A 21,355-nucleotide genomic window follows, 5' to 3' on the forward strand; every position below is an offset into this window, starting at 1 on the left:
GTTTCTCCTTGATGAAATCCCCCGCCCCTTGGTTCACTCTGCTTCCCTGTAAGCTAACCACCCTCCCCACCTCCCTTCGATCACCGCTTGCAGAGGCAATAAAGTCATTGTTGCTTCACATTCATGCATTATTTATTAATTCATCACACAAATAGGGGGATAACTACCAAGGTAGCCCAGAAGGGGTGGTGGAGGGAGGGAGGGACAAGGCAACACAGCACTTTAAAACTTTAAAACTTATTGAATGCCAGCCTTCTGTTACTTGGGCAATCCTCTGGGGTGGAGTGGCTGGGTGGCCGGAGGCCCCCCCCACCGCGTTCTTGGGTGTCTGGGTGAGGAGGCTATGGAACTTGGGGAGGAGGGCGGTTGGTTACACAGGAGCTGTAGCAGCGGTCTGTGCTCCTGCTGCCTTTCCTGCAGCTCAACCATACGCTGGAGCATATGAGTTTGATCCTCCAGCAGCCTCAGCATTGAATCCTGCCTCCTCTCATCACGCTGCTGCCACCTTTCAGCTTCAGCCCTCTCTTCAGCCCGCCACTTACTCTCTTCAGCCCGCCACCTCTCCTCCTGGTCATTTTGTGCTTTCCTGCACTCTGACATTGTCTGCCTCCACACATTCGTCTGTGCTCTGTCAGTGTGGGAAGACAGCATGAGCTCAGAGAACATTTTATCGCGAGTGCATTTTTTCACCTTCTAATCTTCGCTAGCATCTGGGAAGGAGAAGATCCTGTGATCCTTGAAACACATGCAGCTGGTGGAGAGAAAAAAAAAGGGACAGTGGTATTTGAAAAGACACATTTTATAGAACAATGGGTGCACTCTTTCACGGTAAACCTTGCTGTTAACATTACATACATAGCACATGTGCTTTCATTCCAAGGTTGCATTTTGCCTCCCTCCACCACGTGGCTAGCCCTTCCACCCTCCCCGTGGCTAACAGCGGGGAACATTTCTGTTCAGCCACAGGCAAACAGCCCAGGAGGAACAGGCACCTCTGAATGTCCCCTTAAGAAAAGCACCCTATTTCAACCAGGTGACCATGAATGATATCACTCTCCTGAGGATAACACAGAGAGATAAAGAACGGATGTTGTTTTAATGCCAGCAAACGTACACTGCAATGCTTTGTTCTACAATGATTCCCGAGTATGTGCTACTGGCCTGGAGTGGTAAAGTGTCCTACCATGGTGGATGGAATAAGGCTGCCCTCCCCAGAATCCTTTTGCAAAGGCTTTGGGAGTATATCCAGGAGAGCCACGAATGCCAGGGCAAGTTAATCATTAAACATGCTGGCTTTTAAACCTTGCATAGTATTTTAAAAGGTAAACTCACCAGAGATGCCTTCTCCGCCTGGTGGGTCCGGGAGGTAGTCTTGGGTGGGTTCGGGGGGTACTGGCTCCAGGTCCAGGGTGAGAAACAGTTCCTGGCTGTCGGGAAAACTGGTTTCTCCACTTGTTTGCTGTGAGCTATCTACAGCCTCCTCCTCATCGTCTTCCTCGTCCCCAAAACCAGCTTCCGTGTTGCCGCCATCTCCATTGAAGGAGTCAAACAACACGGCTGGGTTAGTGTTGGCTGAACTCCCTAAAATGGCATGCAGCTCAACATAGAAGTGGCATGTTTGGGGCTCTGACCCGGAGCAGCTGTTCACCTCTCTGGTTTTCTGGTAGGCTCGCCTCAGCTCCTTAAGTTTCACGCGGCACTGCTTCGGGTCCCTGTTATGGCCTCTGTCCTTCATGCCCTGGGAGATTTTCACAAATGTTTTGGCATTTCGAAAACTGGAACGTAGTTCTGATAGCACGGATTCCTCTCCCCATACAGTGATCAGATCCTGTACCTTCCGTTCTGGAGCTCCATGCTGGAGCTCTTTTGCGATTTTGGGACTCCATCACGGTCACCTCTGCTGATGAGCTCTGCATGGTCACCTGCAGCTTGCCACACTAGCCAAACAGGAAATTGAAATTCAAAAGTTCACGGGCCTTTTCCTGTCTACCTGGTCAGTGCATCTGAGTTGAGAGTGCTGTCCAGAGCGGTCACAATGGAGCACTCTGGGATTGCTCCCAGAGGCCAATACCATCTCATTGCATCCACAGTACTCCAAATTCGACCCAGCAAAACCGATTTCAGCGCTTATCCCCTTGTCGGGGGTGGAGTAAGGAAATCAATTTTAAGAGCCTTTTAAGTCGAAAAAAAGGGCTCCGTCATGTGGACGGGTGCAAGTTTACATCGATTTAACGCTGCTAAATTCGACCTCAACGCCTAGTGTAGACCAGGGCTATGTATATGGTGGAAAGGTGGTGGGAGCACAACCTGTAAATAAAAACACCAGGCGAGCTCTGCACCAAGGTCTCTGTGCGACTCTCTCAGCCCAGAGGGGCAAGAGCCAGGAGGGCCCTGCAGGGACCCCGTTACAGGGATACAGAAAGGGCCAAAAGCAACAGTGTTAATTTTCCAGAAGGGAAGCTGCTACCTCTGCATTTCAGTGTGAGCAGAAACAGGAAGGTGCATCCAACCTGTTTTTGCCACATTTCCAACCCACATTTGCAGCATCAAGTTTGACCAGGTTGCTTCTGGGATAAACTATATCCTGGTGCCCAATCAGGAGTATGGCAACGAAAGAGCAATTATTTAGCTGTCTCCTCCTTGAAGCAGGGCACCATCTGCAGCACCGGGAAGTAAATTACCAGGGACAAATCAAACAGTCGTCCCACACCAGGCTTACCTTCCCCCAGGGGAGGCAGCAGTTTTAGGCCATTCCTGGCCCTAGCCCAGCCACTATCACAAAGTGAGAGATGAAGATCTGCTCTCCTTCCCAGTCAGCCCCCAACTGGGCAGTGTGCCCCACCTCTAGCACCTCTCTCCAAGTCTGACACCTACTGCCAGTGTAGGAGGGCAGGGCTGATTGACCCCACGGCCACTCGTTAACCCTGTCCTGGCCAGTGTAAGGTTTGCATACCCCATCATACCCAACGGTATGGATAGTTTGGAGAAGCTATGGTAGCTAGACATTAAAGTGCTCCCCTGCTTTCTTCTCTGACCAGTTTACAAATCAGACACAACTATCAATAATAGATTAGTTAATAACACATTAATACAGATGAATTTACTTGGGATCTTAAGCTGGCTCAAGACTATGTTCCTTTCCCCAACAGGAAAGAGATAACTGAGACCCACAAAAATATATATCATTAATATTGTTTCCCCATCCTTAGCTATATTTCAGCTGATGAATTACAGGATTAACCCATAAACCAAGGCCGCTCAGATCGACAACACTCAGTATTGTTCCTCAGGGCAACCTTTGAATATGTAATTTGTTTATCATTAGAGTTGCATGAAAAATCCTCACCGCTAGCAAAAGAAGCAGAAAATCGGGTGTTCACGTCTTCATGGAGAAAAAAATAATAATAATAACGCCTGGCTTCTTTCAGGATTTTCTTCCTTTCTATGACAAAAAAAAAAAAAAAAAAAAAAAAAAGGAGAATTTATGAATATATACAATCTCCCCATGGAAAGGCCTGCTTTTTGTTTCTGCCAATTCTTCCTTTCTGTATTCATGCAGCAGAAAGCCATTATTTTTGTCCCTACAATGAGGCAGACTGGATTTGCAAAACTTTCCCAGTTAATGAGGGCTTGTCTATAATGGGCTAATGCATCATGTTAAAAACATGCCTGTTAAATCATTTTTATAACATGATGCATTTCCCTGGAATAGACAACTCTGTAGTATGGGAGATATTTTTTTTACAAATCCAGTCTCCCTCTCCGTCCCTGCTAAGCAGGTTAACTAGCCTCTTTTCCAATACGGGATCTTTTCCCAGAACAGACAAGGCAGAAGCAGTAATCTTCATTGTGGTAGAGAAGTAGGAAGGGAGGAAATTAGATCTGGTGATAAATAAATCTCTAGAGTCAGAGATTAGATTCATAAATATTAAACACAGAGTAGACCATCTAGTCTGACCTCCTGCATAACAGAGGCCATAGAACCGTACCCAGTAATTTCTGCATTACGCCTGTATCTTCTATTTGAGGTGTAGAATATTGCCATGTGATTGCTGCCCCCGTGTACCTCCTCCTGCAGGATTCAGTGCATAGCCCCTCTGCCTCAGTTTCCCCTCAACCAGATTTCCAGCCCACTCTGGTAGCTTATAGTTCAACCCTCTGGCCAGGTCCTACAAAAGTTCAACACCCCTCCCCACTCCAGTACACACCTTCCAAGACAGCAGAATCCAGAGTCACAAGTCCAAAACAAAGGAATCTTTATCCCACCTGGGCTTAGTTCACAGCCCCTCTGAGTTATTCATCTGTTCACCCTCTGGGCTCAGTGCTCAGACACAGCATTTCCCTTCAGGCAAGGCACCCTACTGTGGCCCGACTTAACAACCGTTGCCAGGTCCCTGATAAACCCAAATAGTTAAACATCACCTCCCCTCCCGGGAGCCTCAGATCAGCCATTGTCCTTCTCAGTTCCTAGCTCTAGCCACGCTTTTCACCTCAAGTGAGAGTAGATGGCCTGTCTCTGGGCTATATGGTCCTTACACTCATTACCTCAAGGGATTTCACCCCACCTTCCTCAGTAGCTGGTAGGGAAACACAAGCCCTCTCTCTACTCTGGATTCCAGCCTAGGTATCCTGTGGCTGACAGTTAAGGTCTACTCCCTCACAAGCTTCACTGGACTGCTTCTGATCTTTTCTATCCATCTCTATGAGTAACTGTTGAGTCTTTCTCTGCAACCACTTTCTTCTGCCAACTTCCTGGCTTTATAATTGCCACCAAGCCGCTCCCCAGCTGGGCATCATTATCAATTAGGCTTAGCTTTCTCTCTCTCAGGTGCTACCAGGTATATAATTGGTCTCTCCGACCCACAGTAACCCTTCATGGGCTACATACCCCATCACAATAGGATATGTCCGCACTTCAAGCTGAAGGTGTAATTTCTAACTCAGGTCAATGTATTCATGCTAGCTTTGATCAAGCTAGCACACTAAAAATAGAAGTGTAGAGTACAATCCTACCCAGGACATTAGGCACTTCCTTGGGAAGCTAACTGTCCCATTGCCTATGCCAGTGTGGTTACACTGGCTTCTAACACCCTAGCTCAATCAAAACTCAGAGTGTAGGAGTATCCTTACAATCCTGACACCCATGACGGGTGTAATGGGCAGGGCTGATTGTGCTCATCAGTTCTTTTGCCTTTCCAGCTCATATGGAGTATGTATATCCCATCACATGTATCTTTTAGGAGAAAAATCCAGTCCTGATTAACAGACTGCACATGATGGACAATCCACTACGTCCCTTGGTAAACTGTTCCAGTGGTCAATTAGCTTCACTGTTTAAAAATTGTGCCTTATTTCTAGTCTGAATTTCTCTAGCTTCAGCTTCTAACTACTGAGTTTCATTATGCCTTTTTTTTCCTAGATAAAAGAGCCATCTACTCTGAGGAATTTCTTCCCCATGCAAGCCTTGGTAGACAGTGATCAAGTCTTCTTTTAACTTTCTCTTGGATAAACTAAAGAGGTTGAGCTTACGTTTTCACTGAAAGTCTTGTTTTCCAAACCTTGAATCATTCTTCCCATTCTTTTCCAAACCCTTTCCACTTTCTAACATCCTTTTTGAAATGTGGACACCAGAACTGGACACAATATGTCAGAAATGGTCTTACTAATGGTAAATACAGAGGTAAATACCACATCCATACCTTTAAGAATTTACTTAAAGTTAAGCATGCAAGTAGCCCCACTGAAGTCAATGAGAATGCTCATGCCTTTAAAGTTAAGCATATGCTTAAGTGTTCCACTGGATTGGGTCAGAGTGCAGGGCTCAAGTCTCAGTTCATTACACCAGTTCTCCATTTGTGCTGGAGTAGTGGCCTTCTATCAGTACTGAACGGTAGAGCAGAATTCAGAACAGTAAACCTATTGACCTGCAAAGACATGTTCATCATAATAGATTCCGATGAGGAATTCCAGAAGAATTTCCCAAATAAGATCCAAATGCTGCCCTAGCATGCACACATGGATCTCCCATACGTTTTCTGGAAACCATTCAGTCTTTCTAGCAAAGTCTCTGATCTAGACTTTCTCAATTCCAAAAGGGCTGATTAAAATTTAGAAGCCCATGATGTTCCCTCACTCTTTAGATTGATACTAATGAAAGACAATACCCCATTTACTGAGATTTGCATAATCACAGTAGGCCTGAAATCCCATAAGCCCACTTTGACTCTAGAAGGAACAAACAATGGTCACTTTGCCTTATTCACTCATAGGAGGATTGATTTTGCTCATGTGCTTAAGTCCTTGAAGTTCCTTTATTGTGTAGAAACAAAAGGATTGGGGGATTGTCCATTCTTTTTTATGTAATGACACTTCACACACAATACATTCAGTGGATATTTTCCACAATTGCATCCTTATTCTTTTTGATACATATTTGTTTATTTTATTTTATCTTTCACCATGTTCAGGTGGAATTGGGCATTTTTTATTAAAATGAGTACCTTTCATGTACTCCTTTCTACTTCCTTTATGATATCTGATTTGCTGTAGTAGTCAAATGACTAATTTAAAATGCCCTCCTGGAATGTAAAGGAAATTTTCACTCCAGTTAAATGTAAAACAGCTCTCTCTGTTCTAAAGAATGGAGGACTCATGTAGTTTCCTACATGAAAGATCTCACTGGTGTAGGAGGCTGATAAATGAATAGAAAATTGGAGTTCTTTGGTCTGTGCCCCCCAGTTTCTCTGCAAAAGCACAGAGATTGTCCATTTTAGTGAATGCACAAATAAATCTGCCACTTTAGGGAATGATATGTGACAATGAGAGCAGACAAAGTGTGGACCTTGGGGAAGTAGTACAAAAGCAGACCACCCTATGCACCATCTATACCCTGAACAGCACTGGCATGACATTGTTTAGTAAAACACTAAGGATGAAAGTCCAGACTCCGTTGAAGTAAATAGAAATTTTGCCATTGACTCCAGTAGGACCAAGATTTCACCCTAAAAGTCCGGTCTTCATACCCTTACTCTAAAGTTCATATGTGCAGGACATCTTGGGATCTAGTCTCCATACAAGTGTAATTTGCGTTAAGATACGCATATAAATCCCTTCAATGAATGGAAACATACTTATTCTTATAGATTCTACAATGACTTCCTGTGAGACTCTGGCAAGTCATTTAATCTTGCTGGGCCTCCGCTCCCCACCTATAACTTGGAGCTGATGACTCTTCCTTGTCTATTCTAAAAGATATGCTCTAGGGATTATTTTGGGAGAGTTCTAGGGCCTGTGCTAGGCAGAAGGTCAGACTAGATGATCACACTGATCTCTTCAGAGCTTGTAATCTGTGAACTTGTTTACACCTTTCCCACATACTTTCCAAAAATGATCTCAGTAATCCTCTGAAAATGTTAAATTGCTGGCGTAGTTTTGAAAGTATCTTCCCCCCTTCTGTTCAAAATACTGAGTGCTCACAAGTTCTTTTTGTGAACTGTTTTTATGTCAGAACATAGTGCTTTCTTTATGGAAGGCAAGAGAGCTACTTTAGTTCAAGAAGCAGAGACTTATGTTTTCAGTGCTTAAGGTCGTAGGTTCCAATCCCACAGATGACCAAAGCAGGGGGGGCATCACACACATAAATGTGTTTACACTTATATGCACCTAACCTAGAAAATCTGGCCCTTAGTAGGGATTTAAAAGAAAATGTATATATGGCGGTATGGAGATTTTTTACATAAAGACAGTATGGAATAAGACTACACACTTTTATTTGCTCTAAAGAACTAATTCATTCATTCATTCTGGCATGAAGAGTTGGTTTGGCAAATAGGGCCTTGTGCTAATAAGAGAACCTGTCAAAAGTCATTTATCACTCTGGAGGGTCTGAAGTTATAAATTAAAAAAAAAAATCATTTTCCCCCTCCCAGCCCTCTGTGGGGCTTGGTGTAGAGTAATTTAAAAAGGCAGTAGGGGTGACAGGAACAAGTTAGACCTTCCCTAAAAAGGAAGTGTTCATCCTCAGAATTCTATCAAATCATTCTTTATCCTTTCCAGGAGGTGATCCGTTTAGTTAATTAAATAGGCTGCAGGGTAGCAGAAAGTTCAGTCTGCCTCACAAGTACTCCTATTTCAAAAGTGCATTCTCCTGCTTTGAACTTCACATTAATAGTCCAGAGGACGATGCCAGGATTGCAGATAATAGCCCAGGCCTGGTGTGGTGAAATTCACTGCAATAAACAAAGTGTTCCAACCAATAAATAAAGGATGTTGCTGTTGCTCTGTTTCGATAAGTAACTTAAAAAGGAAATGAAAAAAACAAACACAGTGATGAGCTTAAGATTTAACCTAGAAAACAGGAGTAGGACTAATGAAATGTACCAAATTAGCATTAATTTGCCAGCTATCTAGGCACTTTTATGGCCCTCTGATTGCAGTATCTGAGCACCTCACTAACTTATGTGTTTATCCTCAAAACAACAGTGAGAAGAAGGGAAGCGCTATTATCCGCATTGTACAGATGAGAAACTGAGACACAAAGAGGCTAAGTGACTTGCCCACGGTAACACAAGAAATCAGTGGTAGAGCCTGGATTTCAATCCAGATCGACTGAGTCCTTTGCCAGCACCTTAACTACTGAAGCAATAGTTGGTACAATAAAAGATATTACCTCACCCACCTTGTCTCTTTAATATTTTGGGGCCGACACAGCTGCAGCAGCTCATCAAATAAATGCATATATCACTTGTGAATAGATTCTGAATGCTTATTTGCATGTCTGCCCTGGTGATCCCAGGGCAAGGCCACTAGCATGACTCACTCTATGCTGGGTGTGTTGTGACTTCAATGCAGGTGTTAACTTGGATTTGGCTGCCATGGTGATGGTGGTGTCTCTCATGATGATGCGTATGACAGCTTTGGAAATGCCTGTAATGATTCTGTTGCTGAGACTGATACAGATTCTATCATTTCTTTATTTGGTGCTTGAGGAATCAAGAGTCCACCTTTTCCTTCTGTGGAAACAGATATATGAGAAGTCTATTGTTTTAATTGTATCTTCATGGATCTGTTGTACAGGGCTAATGACTTTTGTTGGCTTCTAGCTGCTATGGTTTACGATAGACTGGCTGTCAGGCTGCATAGTGGTTTTGCTTTCCCTGTACAAATGAAACTACATCTGCTGCTTGCTTATATTTAAATTATGAGATCTTGTAGGATGCAAAAGCTTTCAGGAGAATTCACCTCTGACATGTATAGTGTCTAGCATGTTATAGGTGCTACTTCAATATTAATGGTGAATAATTACATAGGTATGCACATATTTTATTTTATGATCATATGCACAACTTTAAAATGTACATAATAAGAAGAAAACCAACACACACCAGCTGCTGCTATGGCTAGAGTAAAAAAAATAAAATAAAAAAAAAATCCCCAAACCTGTAGCAAGCAAATCTAACACCACAAACATATACTCCAAACAGAATTTTTAACTCTGAAAAAGGTGGTGAACCAGAGACTCCATGAAGTCCACTATGGACTTTACTATTGTTATTGATTTTACATGAAAGGTACTCAGATGCTATGGAGATGGCCAGCAGTATCAAACTCTATGAAAGAGAGAGATGTTTTGAGGGCTGCTTAAAAGGTATTGACTTTGCTGCCTGCACCTGCTATTCTGGCCCTTAATGAAAAGCTGCTACCAAAAAACAAGTGATCATTCAAAAGCCTAACAAATATGGAGGCTTTGTTTTTATTTAAACTCACTTTGCTACTATATCTACTACTAATGGCAATCAGCAGACTGGTTGTCAAAACTTCTTTATAGTGGGAAAAGGTTGCTTTTATCTTTAAAATCACTATCTTTCAAACAGTTTATTTAATTAAAGCATGTTTAACAGCTCATCGAGGCGGATTTTGTAAAGAGTCAAAACCATGCAAGCCAGTCTTCCGTTTCAATTACTTATGCTTGCCAAGTCTCCTAATCAGCTCAGCTTCCTGCTTTTAAGAGCAGGGTGATATTATCTGCTACAGCTAGAAAAAAATGAATTCAATGTGTGTGTTCCATTTGGGAAATCTAGTCATCCACTATAGCTGGTTGAGGAACATAGACAATGCCTTAATAAAAGGACGTTATTGATAGAGCCCTGCAAATCTGCGGATATCCACTTTATGCCCGCAGATGCGGTTGCACTGTTTCCCATCTTTGCAGATTGGATGCAGATCCAAATTTCTGTATCCGCACACGGCTCTAACAGTGAGATAGCGTGCTGGTGTGGATACATATAAAGGTGGAGTGCAGATTATAGGTTGGATACAAGTTAATTGTCACGGATGCGGATCCAAATTTTTGTATTTGCACATGGCTCTATTTACTGATACATGGTGCTTCCATCCTGTTTGCAGTTAGCCCTTGCATCCCACGTACATCTGCTGAGACTGCAGGGTGGCTACTACATTCCTTGGAAGGGGACTCCTCTTTCTATGGGCTGATCCTGCTGCCATTGAAATCAATGGGAAGACTCTAAAAGAACCCTGCAAAAATGGAGCATTATTGGTTAATTTTGTTTTAGGGCCAGCATTCCCAAACCCCATCTCTGTTTCCTCCTGCTGATGAGAAAGGAAAAGCTACAGTTAAATACACCAGGGAGGTTCCGATCCACACAGCAGAATTAAAAAATACATACTTGATATTTTTTATCACCTTCATGAACTTAGAATCATAGAATATTAGGGTTGGAAGAGACCTCAGGAGGTCATCTAGACCAATCCCCTGCTCAAAGCAGGACCAACCCCAACTAAATCATCCCAGCCAGGGCTTTGTCAAGCTGGGCCTTAAAAACCTCTAAGGATTCCACCACCTCCCTAGGTAACCCATTCCAGTGCTTCACCACCCTCCTAGTGAAATAATATTTCCTAATATCCAACCTAGACCTCCCCCACTGCAACTTGAGACCATTACTCCTCGTTCTGTCATCTACCACCACTGAGCACAGCCAAGCTCCATTCTCTTTGGAACCCGTCCTTCAGGTAGTTTGAAAATCTCATTTTATGGAAGATTTCTTAGGCCTCTCTGCAGTCAATACAATCACCAGACAGGGGCTTGCTTTAACCCATCACAAATGCCTAATTGTATGCAGGAAAGCTGCAGATGAGCAACTTCTATCAGGGGGAAAGAAATATTGGTTGTGAACCTATTTGTAAACTTCAAAATCCCCCATAGACTAATAATGAAACTTGGTCAGGTTCTCTCATCTGCCTCTGCTTTTTTCTGTACTTCTGGGGCCCTTCAACTTTAAAACCCAAAGATTTGAAGGATTGTCAAATGTCATCGCCAACAGCCACATAACATTATCTGCATTATAGTAGTACCTGGTGGCCCCAGTGCACTAGGCACTGTACACACACCTAGTAAGCCTGCTCTAAAGAGCTTGCATTCAAAATAGACAAGACAAAGAAAAGGAAGGAGCAAGGATGCATTATTTCCCCCTCAGTATGAGAAACTGAGGCCCAGAGAGTCTAAGTGACTCTCAGCCAGCCAGTTGCACCCAATTTCACAAGGGATGCCCCCCTGAGCTAACTCCCCTTTGGGCAGTTGGGCAGGTCAGAAAAGAACCCAATTCCTCTACCCAAGAAATCACCAGCCCCAGAAGGAGAAAAGGAGCCTCCAGACTCCATATCTAGAGGGAGAGGATCAGTGGCTTGCCTCACCTGTTAGGCCTCTTTTGGTTGGGAAGCCAAGGGAAGGCCAAGGTTTGAGCAACCCAAGGTTTGAGTTTGTTATGTTCACAGCATACACTCAGAGAACTTAGATAAAAATACATACTCTTGCTGGAAACTTACAGTGTAACGTGACTTTATTTCTTAGAATGATAATACACAAGAACCCAGAACAAAGAGGCAGAACTCACCCCACCTTACTCAAGGCTGTCTGTCTGCAGATTGACTGTGCTCCTACATTGCATGCTTTCCTACAAAGCCCCTTAGCCCGCAGGAAGGACTAGGAACCCCCTACTCTTAAAGTGATAGCTTGGAATTCCAGCACAGTCCTCAATATACCATACTAAGGATCTGCTTCAACCAGTGAAAGATCTGCATATTGCCTGTCTCACAGTGCAACATCATAAGAGTGAGTTCTGCTTGGCTTCCACACATAGTTAGCAAGCAAAGGCCTTGGGGGGGGGAGGAAAGTCGTGGTCAATGAGTACACAGGCAAGTGAAGGCTAACCCAGAATTGAAGGTGTGTGAGGCATCATATTACACACAAGTAATGGTCAGGCCTGCATTTTTGTTGTTGTTCTATATAGACTTGCTTGTATTCAGTCAGCCCTAGAGAACTCCAACACAAGTACAGTGTATACACCAACTACCCGGGACATAAGAACATAAGAACAGCCATACTGGGTCAGACCAAAGGTCCATCAAACCCAGTATCCTGTCCTCTGACAGTGGCCAATGGCAGGTCCCCCAAAGGGAATGAACAGAACAGGTAACCATCAACTGATCCTCTCCCTGTCACCCAATCCCAGCTTCTGGCAAACAGAGGCTAAGGACACCATTCCTGCCCATCCTGGCTAATAGCCATTGATGGACCTATCTTCCGTGAATCTATTTAGCTCCCTTTTAAACCCCGTTATAGTATTGGCCTTCACAACACCCTCTGGCAAGGAGTTCCAGAGGCTGACAGTGCATTGCATGAAAAAATACTTTCTTGTTTTTGTTTTAAACCTGCTACCTATTAATTTCATTTGGTGGTCCTGTGTTCTTGTACCTGTGGGGCAGCTTTGGGATTGCAACATTTATTTTTATAGCAAATGGGATATTAAAAATATGTAGTTATTTGAGGAATATTTTTTATTTGAGAGGGGAGTCTGATCATTGTCATGGTCATCGTTCATTTATCTGTTCCTCCTGGTCCCCTGGCCTTTTTCCTTTACCCAATTCCTTACCCTTCTAAGTTAACCCTGTCCTTTCTGCTAATGAAGTGTTGGTTCCTTTTTAAATGTGTTTAGTCCTTGATTGTTTTAAATTTGTAATTAGTTTTATCATGTGGTAAGAAATATGCTCCTCTCTTACCAACATTTTTACAATCATGCTGCCTTTCTGTAGAGGAGGGGACTGATTTAAAATTAAAAAAAAACAAACAAAAAACAAGTGGCTTATCAAATGCTTATTAAAATAGCCCCTGCGACCCATCATCTTCCAGATGATTTGCTGACAACAGCAGTGGCAGACAGAACAAGAGCAGTGCTATCATTGACATTAAGATTCTAAGCTAAATCCTTGACTGGTGTCAATCAGTAGCATTCCATTTGAACTGTGTCTACTTATATCACAAGAGGCTCTGTGCAACTAACAAATATAAAGTTCCCCACCCTTTCTTTGCCACTGTCTATTGAAAACAGTATGTAGGAAGCCCTTATGCTATCTAGGGACATCAGCATTGAATATTAACACAAAACCATTAGCAATTGATAGGAGATTTGCATAATGAAGAACTTCAGCTTGTTAAACAGGGGGAAGTTCAAAAATGTGAAGACCTTTCAGGGCAAAGAAGTAGCTTCCAAGCATCTATTGAGAGTGGGCCACACAGAAGAGAGTGCTAATAATAAACAGGAAAAAAAATTGCTAGCTAAAGACAGGCAATGTTGGAATTTTGGCAGGAGCTTTTAAGAGCAGGAAAGAAATGGGTTTTTAAAATAAGTCATTTCTTTATTTCTCATTCCCTGTTTGAATTAATGGAAAGTTGTGAAGCAGGTTTCTTTCTCCCCAGAAGATAATAAGGAGCTAAATGGTTTACCAGAGTGTTTTTTTAAAATATCCTGATTTAATTTTACAAAAAATATGCAAATATAGATCTAAGCCCCGTGGGGCAGGGACCATCTTTTTGTTCTGTATTCATACATTACTCCTCACAATGGGGTCCCGTTCTATGACAATGGCCCCTTGGTGCTATGGTAATACAAATAATATATATATTTTAAAATAAGACATCTTACCTCCTACCACTGGAAGAAAAGCTTCATTCTCCACCTGACCTCTACAGTGGATGTGGCATGACCAACACAGACCAAGTGTTGGTGGTGGGTTCACAGTAGACCACAAGCTAAATATGAGTCAACGGTATAACACTGTTGCAAAAAAAAAAAGCAAACATCATTCTGGGATGTATTAACAGGAGTACTGTAAGCAAGACAAGAGAAGTAATTCTTCCGCTCTACTCCACACTGATTAGGCCTTAACTGGAGTATTGTGTCCAGTTCTGGGTGCCACATTTCGGGAAGGTTGTGGACAAATTGGAGAAAGTCCAGAGAACAGCAACAAAAATGATTAAAGATCTGAAAAACATGACCTATGAGGGAAGATTGAAAAAAACAGGGTTTGTTTAGTCTGTAAAAGAGAAGACTGAGAGGGGACATGATAACAGTTTTCAAGTGCATAAAAGGTTGTTACAAGGAGGAGGGAGAAAATCGTTGTCTTTAACCTCTCATGATAGGACAAGAAGCAATGGGCTTAAATTGCAGTAAGGGAGGTTTAGGTTGGACATTAGGAAAAACTGCCTAATTGTCAGGCAGTTAAGCACTGGAATAAATTGCCATGGAAGGTTGTGGAATCTCCATCATTGGAGATTTTTAAGAGCAGGCTGGACAAATACCTGTCAAGGGTGGTCTAGATAATACTTAGTCTACCATGAGTGCAGGGGACTGGACTAGATGACCTCTTGAGGTCCCTTCCAGTCCTATGATTCTATGAAGTTCAGCTGTCCCTTAAAATAGAAGCTGGTGCTTTGGATGCTAAGACATATAAAGCCATAGGTGCTGAATGCACCCCTTATGGTAACTTGTCAGGAGATAACTTCAGCACAAAGTTCTGAAGATTCTGGATTTGTGTTAATCTTATTTACAGGTTACCTTTCAGTGTGGTGGATATTTCTTAGCTGAATATAGAAAGAGACCAGAGAGGTTAATAGAAATGCAAAAAAAAAAAAATCTACTGGAAGAATTAAAAGATTCTGTATATGTGCCAAAAAATTACAGCATACAGGATCATGTACTTTATGGAGCACCAGTAGCATTTGCATTTAAAGGATCAGAACATCAGCTGAAGAAAATCAGCATAGATTCAGGGCCAGATTTAGGGGCAGGTGACTCAGGTGACTGCCTGGGGTGCTCGGCTTGAGGAGCACCAGGCTTGGAGGGCTGTAAGTTTAACGAATGGACATGGGGAGGGGGGCACTGAAGACACTCCTCGCTTGGGACGCCATTTGGCCTAGGGCCTGCCCTGCATTGCTATATTGCTTCTGCTGATTTACCCTAGCTGAGGATCTGATCCTGTGCATTTAAAGCCCATTACTATTGCCCTCATTCAATCAGTGAGAAAACTCCCATGATTTTAATGCATGCAGGATCAGACCCCAAGTGCTAGTGTTGCTGAAGTTGGATAATGTTATAGAAAAATTAGGCATATTTATAACTTTTTTTAATGCATGAAAGGACAGCAGAGAATTTTACTTTATACTTTACCTTTAAGGAACAAAATCAACACTCCAACAAACATTCATTTCTCAATATTTTATCAAAACCCAGAACAAAGTCTGAGTTTCTGCTACTCAAGGCAGACTCGGGATTCTTATGGTTGAAAAGCACATACAGGCACAACTAGATCCACCGTCCGGTCCTGCTTGAAATTGAGTCACATTGGGTGGACTCATGAGTTGTCCCAAGAAGTCAATGGGACCACATGGATGAGCTAAAGCTTTCCACTGTGTATAGGGCTTCCACAACAGAACCTATAATATATTATCTCATTTTCTTTACCCAGGTCATATTAGGAAAGATGCAGGAAGAGAGGAAATTAGTGGGTAGAATTTCAAAGTGCTCTGTGCAACTTATTTTAAGAGAGAGGTGTTGGGAGAAGGCTGGTTTAGAACTCACTTATCAAAGATAAGTAACAATGTTGCTGTATAATGGTTATGTGCTCTTACAGTGCCTGATTTACCTGGTACACCCAGGAAATTTACACCTTTAAGCCAACCAGACCTTTCTGCTGTATCATTGTCTTCTGTTTGTAGAAACACAAAACTCTGATATAAACATGATCTTGCAATCATGTGAATATGACTGAAGTGATTGGCTATTCATCGTAATGGTGCTGGTAATTATATCAGTCAACCTCCTGTTCTTTAGGAGAGTAAGCTTTCAGGATGAAGACAAAGTTCCAGATGTATTGAAATATGATGTACTGCAAAAACTGGAAGACTTGTTTGAGTGCAAAAGGTTAAAAAGAGTTACTCAGCGAACAGAGCAACCAAAAGAACCCAGTGGAAGAAGAATTGTATGACTATGAAGTGATTCCTCTAAGAGAGGGGAAAAAGGAATGGTAGGATTAAGGCCTGTGTAAAGAACATTAAGTGGGCATCTGTTCAAAACTAGAAATGGAAGGTGAAATCCTGATTCCATTGAAGTCAATGGCAATGCTGCCATCGACTTCAGTGGGACCACTATTTCTCCCTGAGCCTCTGAAGCCATACTTGGGATTCATCTATCTTCTTGAAATTAGGGTAATGTCCACTATTGTAACTTTTAACTTTCCTTATCTACACTCAAGGGTTTGTTGCACTGGTTACTGATAGCTGAGTTATCTTCCCTTGGGATTAGCCCAAAGCAGTCGTTACATTTCTAAACTAAATCTGGAAAGATCATTAGAACTAAACATACTGACCAACAGTTTCAAATTCATTTCAGGGCACATCCTGCCCCCCCCAATCTCCCAACCTCACCAATACTCATCTACACTGCTAACCCTCCACATTCCCTCTACAATACCCCTTCAGCCCCAACAACAACCCCCTGCCAGCCCATTGCCCCCTACTAATAACTTTGTTCCATCTTCCTGCTCCTCTCCTCCTGCCCACACACAGCCCTATGTACATCACACACCAAGGTGACTAGAACTGCAATACCACCCCACCCACCCACAGAGTGCAGGGTCCCATCCTAGCAGGGACACAGAAAGCCCAGCCATAGGCAGCATCTGGGGATACAGGGCTGCAAATACACCCAGGGAAGTAGAAACAAGACGTTGACGCTCAGCAGGGTGTTTGCAGCAGAACAGAACCGCATGAGCCCGGCCTCTCCCTGCTGCATTAAGTCCCGATAGAGGCAGAAGCATTATCTCCCAATCCCTCTCCTGCTGTACCCAAAGGCCTGCAGAAAATGGGACATGACTCTGTTGTATGATCCCTGCTCCCCACTGCCCTGAGTCCCTGGATGAGTGGGGTTGTTTCCGTTTCCCTGAACCCTCCCATCTATCCCCTGCCTGATACAGTCAAGGCCTGGGGAGAGAGGGACATGACCCCTCCCTGACATACTGACCAACCTGCCCATCTGCTCGACTCCTTACGTGCCTTTGCCTTGATCTGCCCTGGCTCTGCACCATTACCACAGCCCTGCACTTAAAATTTACCCCTCCCAACCTGCCATTGGCTGCTGAGTCAGGCTTATCCCACCCTTCTGACATTCACACTGTTGGAAGCAGAAGGAGAGAAGACGACAACTACATTACCCAAAATCGGGAGTTTTTTGGTTGCAAATGGGAATCTCCCTGACATACTGGGAGACTTGGTCAGTCTGGAGGTGAGAACAATGCAATCTGGGCGAGAGCCAGATCTGAACTTCTGCATGTCATTGCTCCAGTTCTTCCTGTTTCCACCATCATCCCTATAAATAGTTCAGCCTGCTCTCTGAGTCCATTTCTTACTTGACCTTAATCTCAGTTGCAGTTAAATTACAGTTTTCAGAAGCTGGAAATGAGAGAACAGTATAATTACTGCTGCAGTCACGATGGCCATGCAGCTATGATGGGAGGATGACAGCTGGAGTTTTCAGAGGTGGAAAGGAAGTTAAGAGCTGAAACGGAAATAAGGCATCTCGAAGGAAGAAAATTACAAGAGCTAGGTGTCATAGTTTGGGGATAACTGCACCTCTGACCCACTCCATGGACTGCTTAAGGGATGTCCTCTCCCGAGGTCTCAGGCCTCTAGCCATCCTCTCTCTCTGGGCAGAGACCTATGTCTCTCGCCCACCAGCCTGGGTAGTTAGGCAGCAGCCCCTTGCAATTCACTGATTATCCAAGAAGATCTGAAATGAGCTCAGATACTGTAGTTTTGCTATCTCTCAGGGGCAAAGTTAGTGGTTTACCAGAGGCCAGACAGCTTTACACAGAGGACAAGACTTTTGCTTTAAGACAAAAGCATTGCAGAGTAGACATACCATAAAACAACAAACAGCCTATATGCTTACATATGCTTCCCTGGTCCCCACTCCTCCAGATGGAGACCATGGCAGATTCCAGTCCTCAAAACCCTTCAAGTAGGATTTGCCCCCTTTGTTAAAGGTTCATGTGAGTTTCTGGATGAAAATGTGGGGGCCCCCTGTCAGTTCAGGGTCATAGTTTTTATACCAAATGGCTTTTATTTGTCTCTTGAACCTGAGCTGAACTGGTATGTGCAATTCACCCCCAGGGGAAGTACTTCTCTGGAGTGGTTTATCAATTCCAGGGCCTGCAGCAGTTACCCCCCCCACACACACACACACACTGACTACAGCTCCTGGAAGGAGTCAGCAGCCCTCCCTGATGTCCAACATACAATCCCTGGCTCACAGAGACACGAGTTGGTGCAATAAAAAAATTTAACTCAGCCGTCTTGTCTCTCGTAGAGATACAGATAACAGTTATAATGTAGATACAATAAGCTCTAAGTAGGATGACCAGACAGCAAGTGTGAAAAATTGGGACAGAGGGTGGGGGGGGGTAATAGGAGCCTATATAAGAAAAAGACCCAAAAATCGGGACTGTTCCTATAAAATCAGGACATCTGGTCACCCTACATTCTAAGACACTGCACATGTCTGCAACACCTATTGCACTATGTGAAATGTCCTTAGCAGAATCTGAAAACATACAAGCCTCACCCAAGTTTGGCTTCTGTTAGCAAAGCCAGTGTAAATATCAGGTTTGTAAAGTTCATGAAACTCCAACACTGCACTAGATTTGGAAATGAGGTCTGTGATGGGTCCCCCCCACGGATGCCACCTGGAATGAGGTAAAGCTGAGCCCTGTATCTCACCAATCTGAGTTCCCTCTCACACCCTAACATTGTGACAAGCTGCAAAGCCCTCCAAGCTTGCACTCAGACCAACATCCACAGGCAGGGACCACACCCAGTTGTGTTCATGAATGCTCTAGCCAGCCACTCATGAACCCACAATAGAGAGGCTATTGCCAAAATACTTCCAGCTCCCCAGCCTAAGACATCAGAGGTGTACCATCCCGCACTGATCAAAATCTGACCAGTATGAATTTATTTCCCAGTCCACCATTTCTACAAAGGAAAGTGGACAACCAACTCTTGTTCATGAGCTGAGATTTATCCCCTTTGCACTTCAAACAACAGTATTCTAGGGAAAATATGAAATAGATATAACTACAGAAAGATAGCTTTTAAGTGATTATAAGTGATAGCGAACAGATCAAAGTAGATTACCATAAGAAATAAAACAAAACCACAATCTAAGCCTAATGTACTAGTAGGTATTTGAATTAAGCAGTGTCTCACCCAGTTAGATAGTACAAGACGGTTAGCTTTTGCGTATACAAACAGGCTTCTTTGTTTCCTGCCTGGGACCTCAGCACTTCCCCCCCCCACTTCAGTCTTTTTTCCTCCAGTCTTTTCAGGTGTGTTATTGCAGGAGATTGAGGTCCAGTCATGATGTCATTTCTCCCTTTTATATCTTCCAACTTGCTGGAAAGCTCTTTTGCTGTGACCTGGGTTAAACAGTTCCCATTGTGTAGTGCCATCTCTGCGAGGTTTCTGTTGTACCCAGTTCCTGGGGCAATCCTTCTGCTTGTGTGCATTTCCTCAATAAGCCATTCACACTGTTTGGCCTTTTTAGGCTGAAAGGCTGCTTGTGGGTGTTCTCGACCCCACAACATGTTTCAGTCACACATACATCATAGCCAAACTTCATAACTTCACATACGATGATAGCACATATCATCCAATGAGATATTACTGTCTAGCAGATCAAGACTTTTAGAATGATATCTCACAAGGCACACTTTGTACAAATCATATCCTAATTACATGACAGTGGTGAATATGGGGGTGCCAGGGTATCACAAGCTCCCCTTCTGGTTTTGAATCCATTCTGAAACCAAAACCATAGATGCATATTTGGATCCAGGGAATCAAGTATAGATGCCTTGAAATGTGAAGCTGCTTGGATTCAAGAGAACTACTTGCTTGTGTGAAATTAGAAATAGGTCCACATCACATTAGATATTAATATCCAGACTATTGTGAGGGAAGGGCTGGAACTTTGTGATCTGTCACATGACAGATCGCAAGGGTAACATATGGATAAGGGAAATGAATGGTCAGGAAGGAATGGCACGGTAAGTCATAACTGAATGGTATCAGTCTTGTTTTGAAGAGCTTGGTCTAGTATTTGTACGGCACTGTGTGAAATGAAATGTGGAGGGCCCCATGCCACTTATTTGTGTGAAGGCGGCATTTGCTGTCTTGGCAAGGGATTGACATGCTTGTCATTAGAGAGTTGGGGAGAAACAAGGTTAGAATAATAATCAACTCTTACACAGTACCATGGCAATAGCTGTTCCTGTCCCTATGGGCATGAGGGCCAGAGTAAGTCAGCTTCAGCTGATGCTTTTATATTTGGGACCACTTAGGCACAGCTGCTTGAAGTATCATAGCTTCAAGCAAACAACTTGACGCTGGAAAATGCTTGGAGTGGTCCATTAATAAAGGTGGCCTCCGACTGTCACAGGAAGGCTACAGTGAAAAAGGATGTGCTAAGATGGCTCAGAAAAATAAATAACATCTTTTCTAATGTGTTTCATTCTGAGCTCTCAAATCACTTGTTAAAGGTAGGCATTATCATCCCAGTTTTATCAGAGGGAAACTGAAGCATAGACAGAGGCACTGAGTTGCCCATGCTCACAAAGCAGGTCAGTGGCAGTGCTGGGAAGGATGCTTGCATCTGTACTAGAGTTCCTGGAAAAATGCTAACTCCTATTGATTCCCTTTTTTCTTTTGATGTCAGTAGCTGAAACACCTAATTCCTGTCATTAGATTAGTTTCCTAGTTCTTATGGAATCATAGGCAGAAAAAATAAAACTCTGATAGCCAGTGGGAAAGGACTTTTCAAGACTTTAAAATCTCCCTGACCTCTTTGGTTACTAATATATTTTTTTAATTTCACCATCTGCTCTGTTTAGATATACATATGATGTGTATATAAAGAATGCTTTGCAATTAGATTGATTCTGGAGGGCT

The 21,355-nt window shown here is 43.2% G+C and overlaps 2 long non-coding RNA genes across 2 annotated transcripts in view; both read right to left on the reverse strand.

The window, feature by feature from the left end:
* Positions 1-3,070: 3,070 nt before the first annotated feature.
* LOC122460339 lies at positions 3,071-4,714 on the reverse strand. The gene is made up of 2 exons (XR_006281592.1): positions 4,209-4,714; positions 3,071-3,442 (listed from the first exon to the last, which is right to left on the reverse strand). It is a non-coding gene; the product is annotated as an uncharacterized LOC122460339 (long non-coding RNA).
* A 4,283-nt stretch (positions 4,715-8,997) lies between these two features.
* Positions 8,998-21,355, reverse strand: part of LOC122460329 — a 61,354-nt gene continuing 48,996 nt past the window's right edge. Inside the window, exons 2-3 of the long non-coding RNA XR_006281576.1 lie at positions 13,998-14,129; positions 8,998-10,533 (exon numbers count right to left, since the gene is read on the reverse strand). This is a non-coding gene — a long non-coding RNA (uncharacterized LOC122460329). The remainder of the gene's footprint in view (positions 10,534-13,997; positions 14,130-21,355) is intronic.

The sequence above is a fragment of the Dermochelys coriacea genome, chromosome 5 (assembly GCF_009764565.3).
Source record: "Dermochelys coriacea isolate rDerCor1 chromosome 5, rDerCor1.pri.v4, whole genome shotgun sequence".
Classification (NCBI taxonomy): domain Eukaryota; kingdom Metazoa; phylum Chordata; order Testudines; family Dermochelyidae; genus Dermochelys; species Dermochelys coriacea.